The sequence below is a fragment of the Molothrus ater genome, chromosome 15 (genome assembly GCF_012460135.2).
Source record: "Molothrus ater isolate BHLD 08-10-18 breed brown headed cowbird chromosome 15, BPBGC_Mater_1.1, whole genome shotgun sequence".
Taxonomy (NCBI): Eukaryota; Metazoa; Chordata; class Aves; order Passeriformes; family Icteridae; genus Molothrus; species Molothrus ater.
In genome coordinates this window covers 11,747,391-11,756,147 of record NC_050492.2, presented here as the reverse complement: position 1 = coordinate 11,756,147, position 8,757 = coordinate 11,747,391, and the positions used below count along the sequence as shown (strand labels likewise).

General features: G+C 44.2%; 1 pseudogene; it reads right to left on the bottom strand.

Moving 5' to 3' along the window:
• Positions 1-1,412: 1,412 nt before the first annotated feature.
• Positions 1,413-8,757, bottom strand: LOC118692205 (E3 ubiquitin-protein ligase makorin-2-like; annotated as a pseudogene).

Below are 8,757 nucleotides of genomic sequence, written 5' to 3'. Positions count from 1 at the left end.
GAAAATCCTATTGTCATTCAACCTAAACTTCCCCTGGGACAACTTAAGACTTAAGTCCTCTCATTGTGTTGCTGGTTATGTCACTAATACAAATAGATGTAATTTTAAAAATCAATTAGAAAAGTTAATAAAAATAATTAATTAGGAGCCTTACATAATTTCCAAGGGTTACCTGGGAACAGAGGCTGACCCCCACCTGGCTATACACCCTCCTGTCAGGGACTTGCAGAAATAAGATCACCCCTAAGCCTCCTTTTCTCTGGAAAATTTCCATACACGACAAAGTAATTGTTTTCTCAGTTTTCATGAATGTTAAAACTTAGTGCTTTGCTCCTCAGGAAACAAACAGCCCCATGAGGCTTTCTACCCATAACCCTCTCCCTTTGAACCTTTTGGGAAGCAGGATATTGTGCAGCTATTGCTTGAACACGTTTTTCAAATTACACATTTTTGATTTTTTCTGTATTCATGTCTATTTCTGCAATTTACATCATGACTTCTAACTTTAGGTTAATGTAAACCACATCTATCTCGTGCCTCCTCTGATTGTGGAGGAGCAGAAAAAGGGCTCCTCTCACCGAGCCAGTCATTAATAAACCCCACAAAGCAGTGATACAACAGCCAGTATTCAATCTGCAAATGGTTATTTATTCTCCTGAAGTCCTGCAGTCATTTCTGTGCTCTGTTAATGTTTATTTCTTATAATTTGAGGCAAGCTGTCTGTTCTGCATCAAACACTCCATCCAACCCCTTTACTTTTCCAAAGCTCCATACTTTTATTCAGATCAATACACGATCACTAGAATTTTCTTGGAGTTATTACCTAGCCAAATATTTGGAACAAAATGGCTGGTTGACTTTACAGAACAACTGAAAGTAATAATTTAAGAGAAAAACACTTGAAGGAAAGAAGCCATGTTTCTCTCATTGTTCATGGAGGAGTTCTAACAACGTGCATGCTGAGGATGGCATTAGAAACTCAAATTCTTTCCTAAATTGGGCATTTTGACTCTTCCATGGACATTCACATTGCTTTATCTCAGAAAAAAAACTACATTAACAAGATGTAAATTATTTTAGCTACACGGTGCTGGCACTTTGAAGAGCAGGGGAAGCAGCTGTGTCTGTTGTGAGCCCGAGGAGGGTTCCACAGGAGCCCCTGCTGTGTCAGGAGGGAAGGGCACTCTCTCCCCAGGACACTTCGTGCATCGTTACCTCGGGAAATGAAAGGTATTGGTGGAGATTACACAGGGATCTCCCTCTTCATTTTCCTGACAAAGTACAAGGGCCTCTTTGAAGGAGTTCAAAAGACAGGCAGGCACACAGAACTGCAGCAGGTACCAGCCTTTACTTCTGAAGAGTTGACTTCAGAGCCTGCTTAAATAGACGAGAAGCTGTAACAGATCATTCAGCTATTCAGTAGCAGTTCGTGCAGCTCCAGCTCCCCCACCTGCACGCCTCCCAAAGCTCCATCCCTGCTCCAGTTCAGCCACCACGATGTTGTTGAAGTTGTGCGAGTGCTGTGGGGCAGAGGTGTCATCTCAAAAATGTGATTTGACATCATCTCTGTGTCTCCTCCAACAGCATCACTTTCCAGGAGGCTTTTGTGGCCCCATCCCCTGAAACAAAAGACAGATGAGATTGAGACAGTGTGGCAGCAAGGAGAAAAACACTGCCAAGGGCTTGGGGGGGTCATCTTCCCCTTGGAGGTGGAGAGCTTAAACCCCCATGGGATCTGCTGTGGTAAAGAGGGCGTGGGAGGGGATTTAGGAGTAGCCAGGGGGAGCTGCTGTCAGCTGTAGTCACCAGGGACAGTTTCCATGAGTCCTTCCAAGCTGCTTTAAACCTCCCTGAGATTTGCTCTGACACTGCACTGGTGACTGTGGGCACTTTCTTTCCTCTGAGAGTAAAACCCCACTGAACCTGCCCCTCTTTCTATGTACACATCTGCTATAGCTCCCATGTCATGGTGCCATCCGTGGGCTGTGTGCTGGCAGTAACTGCACGGTGTGAGAGCAGCAGCCAAAGGACTGGAGACATCTGTCTGACTGTTGAAGGGTAAAGGAGCCCCTTTCCCTCAGAAGTGCTGCAATAAAGATGTTACTATTTTTAAAATGGCACCAGTGGAAAAGCAACAAAGGGATTTGTTGTATTTCTGATGAATTCTGGTCTGTTTGGGAGCTCTTTGCAAGAATAAACATCAAGGATCTCAGAAATGTTAACATTTTCGGCGTTTCTGGTTATATACACAGGTTTTGGGCAGTGGGAGTAACAAAACAAAACATGGGCTGTTACTGAACTCACAGCACAAAATCAATAAGAAAAGGGACCAAAAGTGTTACATTCAGTTTAGGCTGCAAAAGATCTCTTATGTTATCCAAAACAAAGCATACATTAAACCAATAGAGTTATTGCACCAATCTCTCATTTAATCTTCTAGGATCATAAAAATTTCAATTTCTCTGTGAGACAGTTCTAGCCACACACAGCACTTGGGATTTTTGTGTTTATAAAACAGAACCCACCTCTCCTTTGAAATTGCTTTGGCTCCTGAGTCACCATCCAACCAATCTTGTCCTCAGCAGGCAAACAAGCACATATTTTACAGTCAGTGAAATATTTTTCTTTCAAAAAGGTTACAGAAAACATTTCTAGACATTTATTCTTTTTATTTCCTAAGTAATAGAAGAGAAGCAATGATTCATATGACTTCTCTATTTCAGTTTCAAAAAACTGTTAACAAGGCTTCATATTTTAAACAGAAATTTGATCTTTACAGTTTTCCACTAAATGAGACATAAAAGTATTATATGTTAGGTGTTGAAAATAATGAAAGCTATCAGAAGAAGCACAGTTTAAAAGCCTGTCTGTAGAGACTTTATGAAGAAGAGAAACCTAGTGATACATTTGTGTAAAATAATGAACAGTGTAGAACAGGCCAGGCAAACGTTCCCATTTCTTCTTTATTGCTGATAAAGGAAAGGGGAGAGCTTTTGAAATTGGAAATTCTAATTTCGTTCAGATTTGGAAAGTGAAATGGAAACATGACCATTCAAAGCTCAGAGGAAGAAATCCCTCCAGCTTTACTGCCAGTTGATCACAGAGCAGTATAGGATATCAGCAAGTATCCAAAACCCACTAAAGCTTCCCATGGATAATGCACCCATCTAAAAAACTGTGTCAAGATAAAAAAACACAGGAGCTGAACAACTTCCCATCTGAAGAATAAATTCATCACTGTCTAATAGACCAGGACAGGTTCCCCAAGGCCCTGTGTCACTCTAAGAGTGTATTAGAGAGGATTGAATACAGAGCTGGTGGCTATTGAAGGCAAATTCTTGATGAAGTCTGACTCTTCATAAGATCCAGAAGATATTTCTTTAAGTAAACATTTCAGTCCTACTCATTTCTTTCCTCAGGAACATCAGGAATAATGTGCCAATATCCCTGATTAAGCTGGAGCTCTCCCCAGTGAACCAGAAAAATGGTCTTGCCTCAAGAAACAGATTCTGAGTTTTCTCCCACAGTTTGTAAGTTGTGTTCTCTATTTACTCCCACAATCCCCTGTGGAGCCCTGGTCTGTCTGCGGCACACTCATGACATCCTCCTGAAATGAATCAGGATAAAACCCTCCTTCCTTTATGAGCATGATGATGCTTTTGATCCATGTTGGGTGTTTTTCACTGTTCCCAATGCAGTGTGTTTGCTCAGATCCCTTTACAACTTGTGAAGTACAGAAATGTGTTTCACTGAATGGGAAATCCATTCATTAATAAGGAGCTGCCCCTTATGAAGGCATCACCAGGTGGAATTAGAGTGTTCTTTGTGCTGAGCCTGTTCACTGTGACAAGCCTGACTTATCTATGTGGTTTGTGAAGGAGAAGCTACCCAAAGCTCTGGCATTTGAGGGTGCAGCTCTGATCTGAGACTTTGCCAGCAGCAGCAGTGAAGCCTCCTCAACAACAGTGTATGTGAGGGGAGGCAGGAGAATGCTGCTTCTCACTCCCCACCTGAGTGATTAAAAAACTGAGGTATAAAGAGATTAAAGAGAATACCTGAAGATGGATATCTCCCAAACCCAGTAGAGTCACTCACTGTTCAGCATCCCTGAAAATTCATTTTCAGGCAACAGTCAGGCATGATTTTTGGGGTGCCCTAAAATATTCTCAACCCAAGAGCAGTGAACTGGATTGAGATAAATCTCTATCCCTGTCACTGTGAAACTCCATCTTCCAGCACAGCTGCCCCACAGCTGTCACCAAAACAGCAGGACTGCGGGGTGACCTCGCACCATAACTTAATTTTTTCTCAGGAATGTAGAGCCAACAAGGAAAGGGAATATTCAAGTGATCCGGCTGACACTGTCTGAAGTCTCTGCCCTACAGGCCCACACATCACACACAGAGCTGTGCCTTACCTGGCACAGGCAGGGATTTGGTCACTGTTTAGCTGCAGCAGCAGGGACCTCTGAGAGAAGAGGCTAAGGCTCCTCAGGAAGGCTGAGCCTCACCATCTCCCAGCAGTGCTGGTCCTCACCCCTGCCCAATAAAAGCTTCCTCAAAAGGCTGACAGAAGTTATGGACACACTTTTCAGTGTGGCAGCAAAGGGCAGCACAGTGCCAGGGGGGAAAGCAAGAGCCAACAGCTTCTCTCCTGGCACAGCACAGCTGGTTGCCACAATAATGGAAGAGCTTGACTGGGTAGGGACAGCAGAGTCCTCTCAAAGCTGATCTCAGAATGCAAAATGAACAGGATCCCTGACTGGGATCCATGATAAATTCCACTGATTTCTGGTCCCAGAGCAGTGAGACTGTTTTTTCCATCCTGCCTCCTACAAGATAATTAAATACATATTTTTTAGAGAGAGCCACCAGAACAAGCCACTCCTTGCACTCTCATCTTCCCCTGGAGATGCAATGAGCAACAGGAGAGATGTGAATCATTTAGTGCTACATTGGAAAGAGCTCATTTACCACTAGAGCTTCTCTGGGATGTACAGAACACATCTGAATCCCTCCAGAGTCTTGCTCATTCTCCTGCTCTGCGATGTTTGTGAAAGCAAAGAGGCTCAGGTGTGCTGTCCAGTGTCATGTCTGAGGTATGTCTGGGATGCTGACAGTGTTGCACCAGGGCTGTACAGTCAGAGCACAGCTGGGAGAGAAATGCTCCTCCAGTGGAAGCTGCTGGCTTACACCACACTCCTGCTCTGGGACAGGTACTGGAGTGCCACTCCAGCAAGGAGGTATTTTGCTTGAAAACAATAACCAGCTCCAGCTGTCAAGTATAAAAGGTGCAATCCTGGTCTCAGATATTCATCTGGTTTCAAACAGAGCAAACTGAGTGGACAATCAAATACTCACACAGTGACATTCAGAACAATTGCATCTCCTGGTGTTTTGAGCAGGATATTGCCATTACTCAGCACAATGCTGCTAATCTTGGCTCCACTCTTTCCACTGAAGGAGAGAACATCAAAGCTTTAACATCTGCACCTCCTACCTGGTATCTGTCTACTGTCTCTCTCCTCTCCCCTCCTGTTCCCTAGTCCATTTTGAGCTGAAATCCTGGCCTTATCACATTCATCAGTTGTCTGATCAGTGCAGGAATTAAAAGAACTTGGAGCTGTATCTTGGCTTGCATGACAGCATTTCTAAATGTCTGCAAGTCTCTGGCAAGCAGAACTTGGTGCCAGGGTCTCTTTTCATGTAATACCTTGGGGTGACTTGGCATATTCATGACTCTGGAAGGTCCATGAACAGACATTCAGTAGAACAGTTTGCACAGAGAGACACAGGCAAGCTGCCTCCAGCCTTCAGAGATCCACTGAATTACAGAGGTTTTGTGGACTATGAGGTAGGATGACAGCCAGAAATGAAGTCCCATACCCCATGCTTCCTTCCAACTATCACTGATTTGTTTATACAATCCCATCTGATAATATACTGCTGGAAAGTCCCAGCCAAAATAATTTCCTTGTCACACTGTAGGGCTGCACCTGTTTATTAATGCCCAAAGGCATCTATCTCATATTTATTGGCACAATGACCTGTGAATAGAAGGAATGAGCTCTATATAGCATTGTGGTAACCATGAAACTCAAGAAGTCCTAGATGTTATAAAAGTGCTATAGACATCCAAGAGAGTTTATTAACCCACAAATTGAGCTACCCCAATGCCTACAGTACAACAGAGATAGGGATTTTATAATCAAATAGACTGATAAGAGTGCATGCCCTTGTAACTCTGGATTGAAAACATCAAATCTGCACTGTGTTACAGTCACTGCAACAACAATGTTGTATTAAATTCTGTTTAGGAACTTCATTTGTAACTTGCTTTCATAGATCATCAGTTATCTGAATGCAGAACTGAAGAATTTTTGCCACAGGACTGTTTTTTAAGTGGACACAGGGAAAGATGTACATGCAAGGAAGTTTATTAATTTATTTCTCCTAAGATGGTGCAGGGTAACAGAAATATCAGAATACGTGGGAGTATGACCAGACCTGATGAGAACACTCAGGGAAACAAAGGGAAAATATGTGCTGAGAATCAGAAAGCAGCTGCTTATTATCTGTGGAATGGCCCCATAAGGATCCAAGGGGAATCCATGACTTGAAACAGAACTTGAAGAGACCAAACAGTAATGAGTGCACTGGAGGGCACAGAGGGTTTCTGCCCCAGCTCTTCCATTTGCCAGGACACCCGTGGAGCTGCTGCCATGACCATTAGTGATTGTTATGAGAAGTCTCAACAAGAGAAAAAAAAGCTGCTGAAAAATTCCAGGCACTGTCACCACTAAAAACCCTCCCACACCTTGATTCACAAATCACTACTTTTTTGAGTGTCTAGAATAAATATTTACCCCTGAGAATTCAAAATTTGCTTTTCTCTGAGTATTTAGCAGCACTTTCCAATAAGATCTGCCTCCTAGGTCCCCAGCTGATGGCAACACAATCATTGTAAGATGTGTTCAATGACAATGCCTTTTGCTGCAGCAGCACAGATGACGGGATTTACAAGCCTCTGGGTGCTGCACTTGTCCTGTCTCCTAGAAGAGGAAAGCAAGGCTCAGCCTTGCTTTAAGATGAACTCATCAGGGATTTAACAAAACTGGAAGAGAGAACTAGCTGAAAAGAATTATACTTTCTATCCAGAAGGAAATATAATGTAAGTGCTGTTCTTCAAGGGAAGGTGGAAGAAGTAGCAATTAAAGGTTGCCTGAACTTAATTAAAGGAGCTACACAGGACAGTGAGAAGTGACTGCTGCACTCACAACAGGCACGGGGAGTGCAGAAAGGTGAAGGCAGCACAAGAAATAGTCCTGAGGTTGACTCAGAGACAATTTGTGAGGCACCAGGTTCCTGAGGAAAGGCAGGTTTGGACATGATCACTGTGGCCTCCTGTCACTTGTGTCCCTCTGTCCTAGAGAACCATGGCTATGCTGCACACATGAGGCAACACCCACAAAGGGAAAAGTGAAAAACTCAGTATGACTGGTGCAACTTGTGGGGAAACTTTTGCCTCATAATTGTTTTCACCTGTGAGGGCTTGAACAATGCTGCAAATGCTGCTGCTTTTACTGGTGTAGAAACAGCCGTGGATGAGTCAGAACATGGAAATAGCTCAGCTGACAGGGGAACAAAGAGCCTGGGCTCCTGCCATAGTGTAGAGGCAGTCACTGTGTTTGGAGAAGAGTAGTTCCCAATTGTGCATTCCAGCATACAGAACAACTGCTCAGAGAACCCAGCATTTCTGCAGGACCTTGTTACCTCCTTCAGCCCTTTTGTTCCCTGCAAAACTTCTTTCCAAAGACACTTTCATCCACACTGGCACATTCCTTTCCCTTTTTCAAAGTACTTGCAGGGCTTTTTCCCCACTCAGCTTAAACTCCTTAATCAGCTCATTTTTCTTCTGCTTTTCTACCCAGTACACATTGGGAATGACAAACTTGAATATTACTTTGCACTCTGGACAGGACTTGATGATGGATTTCTTGAACTACTTGGCACATCTCCACTGCTAAATGCAGGACAAGAAGTGTGTGTGGTTGCAGTTGGAAGGGATCCCAAACCTCCTCTCAGAGGCTGGTGGTTTCTCACAGCACTTCACACAGATGCTGCACACCTTGACCTGACAGGCCTGGAAAGCAAAGGCCTTCTCCATATCAAGCTCAAATGTTGCCATGCACGTAATCTTGGGGCCTTCCTCTGTTCTTGGTTGAAAGGGTGAAGCATTTGCTGCCCACATTTCAGCCATGACATGCAGCACTCTCCCAAGTGCCACATTCCCTCCACCCTGTATGGACACAGCTGCTCCCTGTCACCACAGGAGCTCCCAGATTTTCCATCAACTGCAAATTACTTCCAAGTGGTAATGGGGCTTCACTTCCAGATTGTTATTTTGGTCACTGCAGCACAGCACTGCTCTGAGGGCACTGGACTTCTGCTCTTCACTCAAGCCACACAGATTTCTGTCCCTGAGCCTCCTCTTGCTCTGTGCTCCAGGTGGTGGTGGGACCCCCGTCAGGGCTGTGGGGGAGTGCCAGGGATGGCACAGTGGCTGTGGCTCACCCTGAGGCTGTGAGTCTCATCTGATCTCACCTGTACCAAGCGCTGTAGGCACACTGTCCCTTCTGGAAGTACTTGAAGATGGTGGAGGATTTGCTTGAAGGAAATCATGTGAGAACAGACACTTGTTTGCCTCCCAACACTCTCGCTGCACGTGGTACCTGCATATCACCTGCTCTGTGTTCAT